The 15,779-nt window shown below is 42.6% G+C and overlaps 2 non-coding genes across 2 annotated transcripts; both read left to right on the top strand.

Annotated features, from left to right (window-relative positions):
* The first annotated feature begins 7,263 nt into the window (after positions 1-7,263).
* On the top strand, positions 7,264-7,380 carry LOC122706084. Its single transcript, XR_006344325.1, has one exon. It is a non-coding gene; the product is annotated as a U5 spliceosomal RNA (small nuclear RNA).
* Positions 7,381-12,347: 4,967 nt separating this feature from the next.
* LOC122706083 lies at positions 12,348-12,463 on the top strand. The gene has a single exon (XR_006344324.1). It is a non-coding gene; the product is annotated as a U5 spliceosomal RNA (small nuclear RNA).
* The last annotated feature ends 3,316 nt before the right edge of the window (positions 12,464-15,779 follow it).

Genomic DNA, 15,779 nt, shown 5'->3' with positions numbered 1-15,779 from the left:
GCACAGGTGATGGCTAATTCCTACACCAAGAAGCCCCTCAGCACCCTGCCCACACCTCCGCACTCAAGCATCCTCCAAGGGAGGAACTTCCCGAACCTTCTCCATCCAGGCTGAGTAGCACTCTGAGCTCAGAGGAGAGGTCCTTGCTCTCATTTGTGTATGCCTTTGGGAAGAAGAGCAAGACTAGACCACCAGCCATCACATGGCTTCCCAGGCTCACACTCACTTCCCATCAGTGCTGGCTGCTCCCAGGAGTCCGCAGCAAACCACATCAAACCTCTGGTTGCTGTGAGACCTGTAGTGCTCCAGAAGCATTGAAAAGTGTCTCAGAGCCTTATAGACTCAGAAAAAAACCCTTCAGTCAATCAGTTCAGTCGCTCAGTTGTGTCCGACTCTTTGCGACCCCATGGACTGCAGCACACCAGGCTTCCCTGTCCATCACCAACTCCCAGAGATTGCTCAAACTCATGTCCATCCAGTTAGTGATGCATTACAACTATCTCATCCTCTGTCATCCCCTTCTCTTCCAGCATCAGAGTATTTTCAAATGAGTCAGTTCTTTGCCATCAAGTGGCCAAAGTATTGGAGTTACAGCTTCAGCATCAGTCCGTCCAATGAATATTCAGGACTGATTTCCTTTAGGATTGACTGGTTGGATCTCCTTGCTGTCCAAGGGACTCTCAAGAGTCTTCTCCAACACCACAGTTTAAAAGCATCAATTCTTCAGGGCTCAGCTTTCTTTATAGTCCAACTCTCACATCCATACATGACTACTGGAAAAACCATAGCTTTGACTAGATGGATCTTTGTTGGCAAAGTAATATCTCTGCTTTTTAACATGCTATCTAGGTTGGTCATAGCTTTTCTTCCAAGAAGCAAGCATCTTTTAATTTCATGACTGCAGTCACCATCTGCAGTGATTTTGGAGTCCCAAAAAATAAAGTCTGTCACAGTTTCCATTGTCTCCCCATCTATTTGCCATGAAGTGATGGGACTGGATGCCATGATCTTAGTTTTCTGAATGTTGAGTTTTAAGCCAACTTTTTCACTGTCCTCTTTCACTTTCATCAAGAGGCTCTATAGTTCTTCTTCGCTTTCTGCCATAAGGGTGGAGTCATCTGCCTATCTGAGGTTATTGATATTTCTCCTGACAAACTTGATTCCAGCTTGTGCTTCATCCAGCCTGGCATTTCACATGATGTTCCCTGCAAGTAAGTTAAATAAGCAGGGTGACAATATACAGCCTTGATGTACTTCCTTCCCAATTTGGAACCAGTCTATTGTTCCATGTCCAGTTCTAACTGTTGCTTCTTGACCTACAAACAGATTTCTCAGGAAGCAGGTAAGGTGGTCTGATACTCCCATCTCTTGAGGAATTTTCCACAGTTTGTTGTGATCCGCACAATCAAAGTAGATGTTTTTCTGGCACTCTCTTGCTTTTTCAATGATCTAACGGATGTTGTCAATTTGATCTCTGGTTCCTCTGCCTTTTCTAAATCCAACTGGAGCATCTGGAAGTTCATGCTTCACGTACTGTTAAAGCCTGACTTGGAGAATTTTGAGCATTACTTTGCTAGTGTGTGAGATGAGTGCAATTGTGCAGTAGTTTGAACATTCTTTGGCATTGCCTTTCTTTGGGATTAGAATGAAAACTGACCATTTCCAGTCCTGTGGCCACTGCTGAGTTTTCCAAATTTGCTGGCATATTGAGTGCAGCACTTTCACAGCATCATCTTTTGGGATTTGAAATAGCTCAACTGGAATTCCATTGCCTCCACTAGCTTTGTTTGTAGTGATGCTTCCTAAGGCCAACGATTGCACCCAAGTACTGCATTTCAGACTCTTTAGTTGACTATGAGTGCTACTCCATTTTTTCTAAGGGATTCTTGCCCACAGTAGTAGATATAATAGTCATCTGAGTTACATTTGCCCATTCCAGTCCATTTTAGTTCACTGATTCCTAAAATGTTGATGTTCACTCTTGCCATCTCCTGTTTGACCACTTCCAATTTACCTTGATTCATGGACCTAACATTCCAGGTTCCTATGCAATATTGTTCTTTACAGCATCAGACTTCTCTTTCATCACCAGTCACATCCACAACTGGGTGGTGTTTTTTGCTTTGGCTCCGTCTCTTCATTCTTTCTGGAGTTACTTCTCCACTCTTCTCCACTGTAGTAGCACATTGGGCACCCTCTGACCTGGGGAGTTCATCTTTCAGTGTCCTATCTTTTTGCCTTTTCATACTGTTCATGGGGTTCTCAAGGCAAGAATACTGAAGTGGTTTGCCATTCCCTTCTCCAGTGGACCACGGTTTGTCAGATCTCTCTACCATGACCCGTCCAACTTCGGTGGCCCTACACAGCATTGCTCATAGTTTCATTGAGTTAGACAAGGCTGTGGGCCATGTGATCAGTTTGATTAGTTTTCTGTGATTGTGTTTTCATTCCGAAAAGACCCTTAGTGCCCTGAAAATCCTGGGAGCTTCACGGGACTCAGGAACTCTAACATGACTGCCAAAGGTCAGACCCAGAAAGGCAGAGCCTATGGCAGGGAGGCAGGGGGTCTGGGAACTATTGCTCCTCTTCACTGTGGACCCTCAGACAAGGCCACCTTACTGGCCTCAAGGGTTGTTTGTTGGCTGAATACCTGAAATTTGCTTTTCACTGAGTATGCTATCTCACACATGAAATGAGAGTCGCACTGTTCATACCCATGTTTCAGGGGGTGTGGAAAAGTCTCTGAGGATGCCACTGTAGATTCTGGGAGCTCTTAAAAAAAAGCAAGCTGGGTTATCTAGTTCCATATCACTGTGATTCTTTTTATTTCTTAAAGCAGCTTTATTGAAATATAATCCACAGCCCATACAATTTACATTTAAAGTACAAAACAAGAGTTTTTAGTACATTTGCAGATATGTGCAACCATCACTGTCGTGAATTTAAAAACATTATCACCACATCAAAAAGAAATCCTGTATACTTAGGCTATCATCACCCTATGCTCTCAAGTACCGCAGCCCTAAGCAACCATTAATCTGCTTTCTATCTCTTTAGGTTTGACCTTTCTGGATATTCCACATAATGGAGTCATACACTATGTGGTGTTTTGTGACTTGTTCTTTCACTTAGAGTATGATTTTTCAAAGTCCATGTTGTAGCATGCATCAATACTTCATTCCTTTTTAGGGCTGAATATTATTCCATCATCTGCATATACCACCTTTTGTTTATCCATTCATTACTGAGTGGTCATTTGGATTGCCTCTACCTTTTGGCTATTATGAGTAAGTGATGAGGCATTATTCTCTTGCTGCTTTCAAGATTCCCTGCTTGTCTTTGGCTTTGGGCATTTTTATTCAATACTGTGCTGTGTCTGTGGAACTCACTGAATGTATTTTATTTGGAATCCATTAGATTCCTGGACATGTAAATGGTTATTTTTATAATCTGGGACGTTTTTAGCTGTTACTTCATCACATATTTTTTCTCTTCCTTTCTCTTGTCTCTTCTTCTGGTACTCCCATTACACATATGTTGATGTGTTTAATGGTGTCCCACATTTCTCACAGGTTCCGGTCATTTTTCCTCAGTGTTTTCCTCTCTGTTCTTGGATTACATAATCTCTCTCAGTCTATCTTCAAATTTGCTGGTTCTTTCTTCTGTCAGTTTACATCTACCACTGAGCCCTCTAGTGAAATTTTCATTTCAATTATCATACTTTTCAACTCCAGCATTTCCATTTGTTTCTTTTTGAATAATTTCTCTTTCATTTCTATCAATAAAGTAGTCTCTATTTGATGTAACATTATCCTTATTCCTACCTTTATTTCTTCAATCACTTCCTTTAGTTCCTTGAACATATTTATAAAGGTTACTTTGAAGTTTGCCTGTTAAACCCAACATCTGGTTGCTTTCACAGGCAGTTTTTGTTGACTGTTTTTTTCCCCAGTGTATGAGTCACATTTTCCTATGTCTTTGCATGTCTCATAATTTTCTGTTGCAATCTCAAGGCCAGGTTATCACCTGTGCTTCTGACCAATTAGCTGTAAATCAGAGGCTTCCATGTCCCCCTCCTTGGATTTGATTAATTTGCTGCTGTGGTTCACAGAATTCAGAAAAAGTTAACTTCCTAGAGTATAAAAATATAGAATCACAGGAGGAGTCCAATGAAAGCAATGACAGGGCAAATATGTGGGAAGGGGCTTTCTCCATGCTCTTTCGGGGGGCTTACCATGCCCCCAGCATCACTACATGTTCAGAAACCCCAGAGCTCTCTGAACCCCGTCCTTTTTGGACTTTTATGGAGGCCTCATTAGTTAGGCATGGTTGATCCAATCATTGACCACTGGTGATTGATTCAACCCCCATCCCCATCCCCTCTCTAGAGCTGATTAATGTCATCATATCAACAGTGATAAATTATGTTGATGTATATACCTTTGAAATGAAATGATGAAAATAGCAATACACCTACGTAGACTTCCTCTCAAAAACACATTACCCTAGTCTGATCATGAGAAAGGGTTTCCCTGGCAGCTCAGTCAGTAAAGAATCCACCTGCAATGCAGGAGACGCAAGTTCAGTCCCAGGGTCAGGAAGATCCCCTGGCGAAGGAAATGGCAACCCATTCTGGTATCCTTGCCTGTGAAATCCCGTGGACAGAGGAGCCTGGTGGCCTATAGTCCGTGGAGTTGCAAGAGTTGAACATGACTTAGCAACTAAACCACCACCACCACCAATCGTGAGAAAACATCAGACAAATCCCAGTGGGGGAAGGGGGCCTTCATTGGTGGTCCAGTGGTTAAGGGTCCACACTCCGATGCAGAGGACATCGGTTTGATCCCTGGTCAGGAAACTAAAACTGCTGTGGGGCAGTTAAGACCATGCGCTTCAACTAGAGAAGCCCCAGGCACTTCAAGGAACAGCCTCACAACCACAACAAAGACCCAGTACAACCACACACACAAGAAAAACACCCGTAGAAGGGGAGTCTATGAAATACCAGTATACCTCAGAACTCAAAGGCATCAGAACAAGGAAAGTCTAAGAAACTCAGAGGCTAGAGGACCCTAAGGAGACATAAATACTAAGTAAAATGTAGTATCCTGGGTAGGATCCTTGAACACAAAAATGACGTTAGATAAAAACCAAGGAAATCTGAATAAACTATGGACTATTGATTCATTAGTTATAACAAATGTACCATATTGATAACATTAGTGATTGGGATGACTGGGTGTGGGGTATACGGAAACTCTGCATTATCTTCATAATTTTTCTTTAGAATTTTAAAATGTTTGAAACTTTTCTTACAAAATTAAGTCTACTTAAAAATCCACTGTTGCTAAATTGAGTTTAGGTTATACATGCAGAGTTAATTTATGATACAAAAATCTATGAGTATAATTTTCTATATATATTAAAAGGGAAAACTTATGATTAACTCAATATCCACCTACACTGCAAGAAGAAAAAAAATGCAATATACTAGGAGTACAATGCTATTAGCTTAATCAAAACAATTCCACCAAATAACTTTTGAGGTCCAGTACAAAATGAAGATGCAAGATCATTTTTCTCTTTATATATGTGCATGCTAAGTCACTTCAGTCATGTCCAACTCTTTGCAATCAACCCTATGGACTGTAGCCCATCAGGCTCCTCTGTCCATGGGATTCTCCAGGCAAGAATACTGGAATGGGTTGCTATGCCCTCCTCCAGGGGATCTTCTGGGCCCTGGGATCAAGCTGGCATCTCTTATATCTCTTGTATTGGCAGGCGGGTTCTTTACCACTGGCGCCACCTGGGAAGCCCTTTTTAATATATATTTTATTTATTTATTTTTGGCTACCCTGGGTCTTCCTTGCAGTGGGCTGCTCATTGCATTGGCTTCTCTTGTTGCAGATCAGGAGCTCTAGGCACACTGGCTCAGTATTTTAAAAATCTATACTAGCCCCCAAAACTACAAGGTATTAAGGGTAAAGTAAATCTAACCCAAAAAATCTTTGTTATAAATTTATAAAACTATGAGGGACTTCCCTGGTGCCTTAGTGATAAAAATCTGCCTGCCAGTGCCTGGGGCATGGGTTCAGTCCCTGGTCCAGGAAGATTCCACATGCCTTGGAGCAACTAAGCGTGAGCTCCAGAGCCTGTGAGCGGTAACTATCCAGCCTATGTGCTGCAACTAATGAAGCCCACGCACCTACATCTTGTGCTCCGAAACGAGAGAATCCACGGCAGTGGGAAGGCCAGCACCACAATGAAGAGTAGCCCCTGCTTGCCACAACTAGAGAAGCCTGCGCAAAAGCAATAACGCAGCCAAAAAGAGGTATTTTTTGTTTTTTTTAAATAAAATATTTAATTTAAAAAGCGAGATGAAAATACATAAAAATAGACCTCAATGATGGGGAAGATTCACAATGCTCATGAATATGGTACATGATGTTATATGATATCTAAATATAATGGAAAAGGTAATAAAATGGGGACTTCCCTGGTGGTCCAGTGGTTAAGACGTGGCATTCCAATGCAGGGGGGTGCAGGTTTGATTCTTGATCAAGGAACTAAAATCCCACATGCCTTGAGGTCAAAAAACCAAAAAATGTAAAACAGAAGCAATATTGTAACAAATTCAACAAAGACTTTAAAAATGATCCACATCAAAATGCAGAAAACTTTTTAAGAATGTACCTTGCTGCCCCCCTCCCAGTTTAAGAAGAAAGATAGTGCCAACACCTTTGAAACTCTCTGTGGTCCTTTCCCCAGCCACACTCATCACTCCCTACTGTAAGTAACCACTATTCTGGACTTCATACGAACAATTACTTGGCTATCTATCCTCAAGGCCCGCCCCAACCTCAACTATCAGAAAATTATTTTATTTAAAAGATACCAAAAAAGAAAAAAAAGATATCAAAGTCCCAGTGTGCAAACAGATAAACTCAGAATGTCTCTACTAGACCAAGCCGGAGTTTAGATCATAGGCAGCCAAGCCATGGCGTTGGCCCCTTAAAGTTGGTGCTAAGATATTTTCGGCGATCACTCAGGCTCATTTGCATACCCACAATGCACTGCAAATAGTTTAACAGTTTTCGAGTTTAATTTAAAAAAAATTTTACTTAGTTGAACTTTCTAAGTGTGAAAACATTATTTTCAGAATTCCTTGAATAAATTTCCTCAGGTAGTAACTTTGCAAATAGTCACCATCAGTGTAGTAGGAGTTGCGGTTACTGGAAAAACGAATTATGGTCAACAACAGGTATACTCTGGTTTCTCTTCAAAACGTATAAATCTTTCGCCTTTTACTAAAGATTTCCGTGGAGAGGAACAAGTTTGAGTGTTAAACCAATTTTTTGAAGTCTTGCTTGATGCAAGGCTGATTATTGCTGTCTAAAAGAAAGAACTGGTGGGTTTTCATGGGTGGTTGATAGACGTTCATGTGCTAATTAGCAGTAATATGCCCTGTTGCAAATACAGGCGGGCATGTATAGTATGATCTTTGGGTTTTGTTGTTTGTTTTTAAAGTTTTTTTCTGAGGTGTCTGTTTACCTCATCAAAGTTAGTGAAAAGAGAGAGGTAAGGCAGCTTTTATTGATGTAGCTTATTGAAGCAGGTAGAGTCTCCCAGTATATTCCCAAAACGTTGTTATGTTAATATAGTACATTAGTCATGGAGGTGCTTTTACATACAGTGTTATTCACGTGTGCCTTAAATGCTATATACTTAGGTAAATCCTGTGGAGGAGACGGGGACAACATAAAGAATATCACCAACTCAATGGACTTGTGTTGAGCAAGTTCCCTGAGATGGCGAACGACAAGGAAGCCTGGAGTGCTGCAGTCTATGGGGTCGCAGAGTCAGACACAACAAAGCTAGTGAGCCGCCAGGAATTGAACCTGGGACCTCGGCAGTAAAAGCACCTAACCTTTCGATTACCAGAGAGTTTCCAACGCAAATCTTATTTAAAAGTTAGAGGACTTTCATGAGACTGTTTCTTTTCTTTGAGCCACTATTTTGGATTTACAGCCCTGTTCTCGTTTCTTTGCTCAGTGTGATTCTTTAGCATTTGATGTTATTTATTTTGGGAAAAGTTTATAATTTTTCTGTACCTAAAGTATCTTCCCTGGGGGCGCAGAGGATAGTCTGCCCGCAATGCGGGAGACCCAGGTTCGATCCCTGGGTCGGGAAAAATCCCCTGGAGAAGAAAGTGGCAAGCCACTTCGGTATTCTTGCCTGAAGGATCCCCATGGACAGAGGAGCCTGGCGGGCTACAGTCCATGGGGTCCCGAAGAGTCGGACACGACTGAGCAACTTCACGTTTACGTTTTCAAAGTTTCTTCCCAGGTGGCGCTAGTGGTAAAGAACCCGCCTGCCAACGCGGGAGACAAGAGAGGCGGGTTGTCTCCCTAGGTGGGGAAGATCCCCTGGAGGAGGAAATGGCAACCCACTCCAGTATTCTTGCCTGGAGAATCCCATGAACAGAAAAGACTGGCGGGCTACAGGCCATACGGGTCGCCGGACAGCACGTTGGTCCTTGTGGCAGAATTGAGCACGAAAAGGGGAAGCAAGCGCCCTCTTGTGGCCAACAGAGGATGCAGCGGAAAGGAGAAGGACAGGAGCTGAGACCCGGAGGCCCAGTTTACCTTGCACAGGACCTTGCTTCTCCACTGCAGAATCTGAAAGGATTAGGTGTTGCTGTAAGTCTCAGACCGGCCACTTGTAGCTGTGTCCTCTGGGATCCTACCACAACAAAAAGGAACTAAAGAATAATCCACAAGAACAGATAAGACTGATTTAACACTGATCTCTTAATGTAGATCCTCATTGGAAGAGATTAGAGCAAAAGCATTCTATAATAATTCCGCAAATGCAGAAAAAGTATTGAATAAATTCAAATACCCATTCATTATACATTTAGATGTGATGTTGCGGAGAAGACGCTTGACAGTCGCTTGGACTGCAAGGAGATCAAACCAGTCCATCCTAAAGGAAATCAATCCTGAATATTCATTGGAAAGACTGATACTGAAACTGAAGCTTTGGCCACCTGATACGAAGAGCCGACTCATTAGAAAAGACCCTGATGCTGGGAAGAATTGAAGGAGGGAGTAGAAGGGGCCGACAGATGATATGATTGCATGGCATCACTAACTTGATGGACATAAGTTTGAGCAAGCTCCAGGAGATGGTGAAGGACAGGGAAGCCTAGCGTACTGCCGTCCATGGGGTCATAAAGAGTCGAACATGACTGAGCAACTGAACGATATAGATAAAACTGAGGACTTCCCTGGTGGCTCAGACGGTAAAGCGTCTGTCTACAATGCAGGAGACCTGGGTTCCATTCCTGGGTCGGGAAGATTCCCTGGAGAAGGAAATGGCAACCCACTCCAGTACTCTTGCCTAGAAAATCCCATGAACGGAGGAGCATGGTGCAGGCTACTGTCCATGGGGTCGCAAAGAGTCGGACACGACTGAGCGATTTCACTTCACTAAGTGACTGAACAACAATATAGGTAAAATTTAACATCTGCTTAACCTAAGGAAGAATTTTAGCAACCAAAAACCTGGAGCAAACACCACATGTAACAAAGTGTTATAAATGCTCCCTTTAGAGTCAGGAAGAAGACAAAAACAAATCACAATTTCAATCAAAAAATTCCAATAAAGGTTTTTATGTTTTATATTTTTTAGTATGCCTTTTATCAATGCCTGATGATCTGATGTGGAGCTGATGTAATAATAATAGAAATAAAGTGCACAGTAAGTGTAATGCACTTGAATCATCATGAAACCATCCCCCACACTCCCAACCATGGAAAACGTGTCTTCTATGAAACTGGTCCCCGCTGCCAAACAGGTTGGGAACTGCCACCTTATCTTACATATTAGTATGAATTGTTGCCAGAAATGGAAATTCCAGGCACACTATAAACAAATTGTTCCAGCCCCTCAAACCCCATATTTACAATCAGAGGTGAGCCCATGCTCTGGAGTCAGAAGTCCTAGAAACGTCCATGGAGCTTGGAACGGCTAAAAAACAAGTTAACCCTCCTTGTAGTTCTCTAGCCAGTGAATGGGGGGGGGGGGGGGCCTTTGGTCTCCTTTCAGAATTAAGGAGACCAAAGGTCCCCCCCAATCTAGGAGCGGAGAAACACTTTTCCTGTCCCCTCAGCGACTGAGCCCCTGACCAAGCCCTGTGAGGTGTAACTCTCCTCATAGGGAGAGAACACTGCACCTCCATGAGTCTTTAACTCCCCATCACAGTGTGACATATGGAAGAAGGCAAAGGAATCTCAAGTGAATGGATGAATGAATGGTGTGAGTTAATCTCAGAAACAGGCTAAGTAAAGGAAGCAGGTCACAAAAAGCCACAGGTTGTATGCTTTCACTGGTGTGAAAGGTCCAGAATAGGCACTTTAGAGACATAAAGTGAAAGTGAAGTCGCTCAGTCGTGTCCGACTCTTTTCGACCCCGTGGACTGTAGCCTACCAGTCTTCTCAGTCCATGGGATTCTCTAGGCAAGAGTACTGGAGTGGGTTGCCATTTCCTTCTCCAGGGGATCTTCCCGACCCAGTGATCGAACCCGGGTCTCCCGCACTGCAGGCAGATGCTTTAACCTCTGAGCCACCAGGGACAGAAAGCAGCTAGTATTTGGCAGAGGCTGGGGGATGGGAGAGCTGGGGAATAACTGCTAATGGGAACTGTTCCTCTCTGGGGTTGATGAAAATGTCCTAAAACTGGATTGTGGGGACTTTCCTGGCAGTTCAGTGGTTAGGACTCCCTTCCTCCACTGCAGGAGGCTCACGTTTCACCCCTGGTTAGGGAACCAAGATCCCATATGGTTCACAGGCCTGCCAAAACAAAACAAAAACACCATTGTTGTGTGCATGCCTGTCAAGTCACTTCAGTCGTATCCGACTCTTCCCAACCCCAATGGACTGCAGCCTGCCGGGCTCCTCTGTCCATGGGGTTCCCCTGGCAACGATACTGGAGTGGGTTGCCATTTGCATCTCCAGAGGATCTTCCCGACCCAAGGATCGAACCTGAATCTGTCAAGTCTCTGGCATTGGCAGGCAGGTTCTTTACCACTAGCGCCACCACATTGTGGAGATGATCGCACGATTCTGAATATGCTAAAAGCCACTTGAAGTGTACAGTTTAAACGGGTGAACTATGTGGTAAGTGGATTATATCCCCCAAAAGCTGTTTTCGACAAATTTAAATCAAATATAATGGCAAATGTATTGTGAGCAGAGGAACTAGCAAACCAAACATGACAACTCAGAGAAGGCGTCAAAGTTGGGAAGTGGAATATTGATGCAGCCTCCAGAAAAGAATCAAAAAAAGAACGGCAATTTCCTTTCCCAAGACTTTCGGTTACCACAATCATTAAGGAGCCTGTCGGCGCGTGTTCCTGAGTACTGCATAGGAGAGTACAGCTCATGGGGTTTTTTGGTTTGTCTTCTAGATAAGATGAGACTCGAGGTCTGAAACTGAAATGACAAGATTTCATCGCCACAAGTAGCATCAGGTCAGGAGGCAGGAGGCAGGAGATCTGAAACCCAGCGCGGCAAGCGCCATTATTATTATTATTTTTTTTTTTTTTTTGGCCTGCGCAGTTTGAGGGATCTTAGTCCCCCTACCAGGAAAGGAACCAGCAGGGAGTGAGGGATAGAGCCCCAGCCACTGGACCCCCTGGGAATATCCAAAGCTCCAATTTTAAACAGGACACGGCTATGAATTTTTCTCATACGGCAGAATATTCCAGAGTGTACATCTTGGACGTGCACGGTACAAACAGACAAAACACTTGTGCGCCCACCACGCAGTTCAAGAAAAAGGAAATTGTCAAACTTTGAAAACCCTCAATCCACCGAAGGGAGGAGCCACGGTCATGAATTTTGTGCCAATCGCTTGCTATTTTTTTTTTTTTTCTTTTTCAACTTTAACAGCGAAGTCTTTAACAGAAATCAAACTCAGACATACACATAGACAAAACATCTAAAAGCTGGGTCTCGGCTCGGTGCGGCGTGTGGCCGCCAGCCAGCCCGGCCGCCGCTCCGCCCCCTAGTGACGACACAGGGGCGCTGCGTGAAGACGAGCTTTCCCGAGCTGGAAGGCCGCCCACTTGCCTTATTTGCATACCCACCGTGCACTGCACACGGTACACGTTTAAAATGATAAAACTTCAAATTTTCTTTTACCTATGTCTTCTGAAATTAGACCCTTGTTTACAGAGTAATCTAGAAATTTTTGTTCAGGCATTGGCTCTCGGTGTTAGCTAGTCACTATCACTGATCTAGGAGTTTCTGTTACCCGAGACGTGAATTACAAGTGGGTAGGTTATACTCTGGTTTCTCTTCAGATCGTATAAATCTTTCGCCTTTTACTAAAGATTTCCGTGGAGAGGAACAACTCTGAGTCTTAAACTAATTTTTTGAGGCCTTGCTTTAGCAAGGCTACTTATACTGGTTAATGAGAGACTTATACTTTGCTAGTATAGAAATTGTAAGGTGGTTTATCTAGATGCTTCAGAGTATAGAGAACTTTGTCGCACTATGGATAGATGTGGGTTCGATTCTCAAATTAGAAAGATTTCTCTGCAGAAAAAAATGGCAATCCGCGTCAGTGTTCTTATCTAGAAACTCCAATAGATCAGAGAGGGCTAGTAAACTACAATTTATGGGGTCGCAAAGACTCGGAGATGACTTAGTTACTTTACTCACTCAGTCGCTGGTGGGTGAAAGGAAGTTTCTTAGCAAGTGTTTTTTTCCGCGAGTTTGTAATGTAACCTCCGATGATTGATGTGAAAGTGTTTCCGTATTATAAATATATTCTTATTTTAATCAGCTCATATGTCGCTGAGTCAGTTTTTCACATCAGGTGGTCCAAATATTGGGATTTCAGTTTCAACATCGGTCTTCAATGAAAACTCAGATTTGATTTGTATGTCTAAGAGACTGTGAAGAGTCTTTTCCAACAATACAGTTAAAAAGCATCAATTGTTTGGTACTCAGCTTCCTATATAGTTCAATTCTCATATCCATACATGATTATTGGAAAAAGCGCATCTTTTATTAGATGGACTTTTGTTGGCGAAGTTAATGTCTCTGCTTTGTAATATGCTGTTTAGGTTGCTTATATCTTTTCTTCCAAGGAGCGAGCGTCTTTTAATTTCATGGCTGCAGTGATTTTGGAGCCCCCCCCAAAATAAATTCTTCCACTGTTTAACCATCTATTTGCCATGAAGTGGTGGGACCAGATGCTGTGATCTTCATTTTTTGAGTGTTGAGTTTTAAGCTAACTTTTTCACTCTTCTCTTTCAGTTTGATGAAGAGGCTTTTTAGTTTTTCATTTTCTGCCAGTAAGGGTGGTGTCATCTGCCTATCTGATGTTATTGATATTTCTGCCAGCAGTCTTGATTCCAGCTTGTGCTTCATCCAGTCCAGCGTTTCTCATAATTTACTCTGTATATTTTAAATAAGCAGGGTGACAATATACAGCCTTGACCTACTCCTTTCATGATTTGGAACCAGTCTGTTGCCATGTGTAACTGTTGCTTCTTGACCTGATTTCTCAGGAGGCAGGTAAGGTGGCTTGGTATTCTCTTCTCTTGAAGAATTTCTCCACAGTTTGTTGTGATCCACATAGTCAAAGGCTTTGGCATAGTCAATAAGGCAGAAGTAGATGTTTTTCTGGAACTCTCTTGCTCTTTCGATGATCCAGCAGATGTTGGCAATTTAATCTCTGGTTCCTCTGCCTTTTCTAAATCCAGCTTTTCTAATCACAAATGATTAATGTGAAAGTGTATGTTTGTTACCCTTATTTACATGGCTTAATCTTCCTTAATGAGCAGCTATGTGTGAAGTTGATGAGGGTTTTAATTATTTTAGGGGCTGGTTAGTTAAATAATTTCAGAAAAAAAAAGGTTATTGTTTTTTCTTTTGTATTAAGTTTGAAGTCTAGGGTGTATTTTACAATTGAAATGTTTTAATTGGGACTGTTTTGCTTTTAAAACGCTCAACCAGATTGTAACTAAAAAGAAGCCAGCTCAAGGTGTAATAGACTATAGATCTTATTCTCCCTTCATGGCTTTAGGGCTGGATTGTCTGTTTGACTTATTACAGGTTTGGTTATTAGAATGATGTTTTTCTTGTTGAGACTGTGTAAGGCTTTCCTTCCCTAAGAATGGAATGGAGTCACAGATTTCTTAGGGCAGACAGGTATAATAATAAGTCCCCAAAGCGAGTGTACCAATTTACACTTCCACCAATGGCCTATGCATATTCCCATTGTTTCTCAGCCTTACTGGCCCTTCGTATATTCAGGTTTTAAATTTCGCCCATCTGGTAGTCATAAAGTTATTATATCTTAGTTTTAATGTACATTTCTTTAATTACTAATGAGTTTGAACATCTTTTCAAAGACGTTTTGGCCATTCATGGTATCTCTTCTATGAAATGCATGTATTTGTCTTTTGCTGCAATGTCATTTTCTAAGTAGTTGTAGTTTTTGATACAGACTTCAGACTCTAGAGACATTATTTTTTAAGTAAGACCTTTGTTTTTATTTATTTATGGCTGCACTGGGTCTTCATTGCCCCTCAGCCTTTCCCTAGTTGCTGCAAGCAACTCTCTAGTTGCCGCTTCTCATTGCGGTGGCTTCTCTCGTTGCAGAGCACTGACTTCAGGCACGCTGGCTTCAGGTGTTGTGAATTGCAGGCTCAGTAGTTGTGGCACACAAGCTTAATTGCTCCGTGGCATGTGGAATCTTCCCAGACCAGGGATGGAACCTGAGTCCCCTGCATTGGCAGGCGGGTTCTTAACCACTGGGTCACCAGGGAAGTCCTCCAGAGTCTAAATACATACTCTTTGCTGGTTATGTGGTGCAATTTCCTTCTCCCAGTTTAAAGCTTCCCTGTCCATATTTTTTAGTCTCTTCTGATGAACTGGTCTAAATTTTAACATTGTCAGATTGATCTTATTTAAAAAATTGTATTCTGATTTTGTGCTTTTGTGTGTGTTTAGTAATTAATTGCCTCAAGTTATTAAATTCTATATCTTTATATTTTTATTATACATATATAATTTTTTCTCTTTTCTTCTTGGCCAGACTGCACGGTATGCAGAACTTCCTCTGTATGCTGTGCCCAGTCATGTCCAACGCCTTGTGATCCCATGGACTATGGCCCACCAGACTCCTCTGTCCATAGAGATCCTCCAGGCAAGAATACTGGAATGGTTTGCCATTCCCTCCTCCAGGGGATCTTCCCAACCCAGGGATTGAACCCAGGCCTCCCGCAGTGCAGGCGGATTTTTTATCATCTGAGCCAGCAGGGCAGTACAGAACGTCCCCTACCAGGGATTAAACCTATGCCTCCTGCCACCTCCCTGGAGGTGGGGAGTCAGCCGCTGGACCACCAAGGAAGTCCTGTATCTCTTAAAGTGATGTCTTTCATATTTAAGTTCTTGATTCATCTGGAACTGAATTTTTGTGCAGTAAGTCCTCTGTCTACATATGAACCTTCATGTTGTGAACCTTCAAAGAGGCAAATGTGTGTTCACAAGTCCAGGCACAGAAGTGAGCTCACGTGTCTGGCGCACATGTGTGTGCATCATCTACAAGGGTTGTGCTTTTGTGTCCTTTCCTGTGGAGTGCTATAGAGCACAGTAGTGCAGTGGCTTTATTTCAAGCCCAGGATGTCCGGAAGCAAGTGTAAAGGCAGTGGTGATGTAGCTGGTACTAGTATACTTTTCATGGTACTATACTGTGAGATT

Source organism: Cervus elaphus, chromosome 12 (genome assembly GCF_910594005.1).
Source record: "Cervus elaphus chromosome 12, mCerEla1.1, whole genome shotgun sequence".
Lineage (NCBI taxonomy): Eukaryota > Metazoa > Chordata > Mammalia > Artiodactyla > Cervidae > Cervus > Cervus elaphus.
Note: the sequence above shows the minus strand (reverse complement) of the source record. Positions and strands in the feature narration are given on the sequence as shown.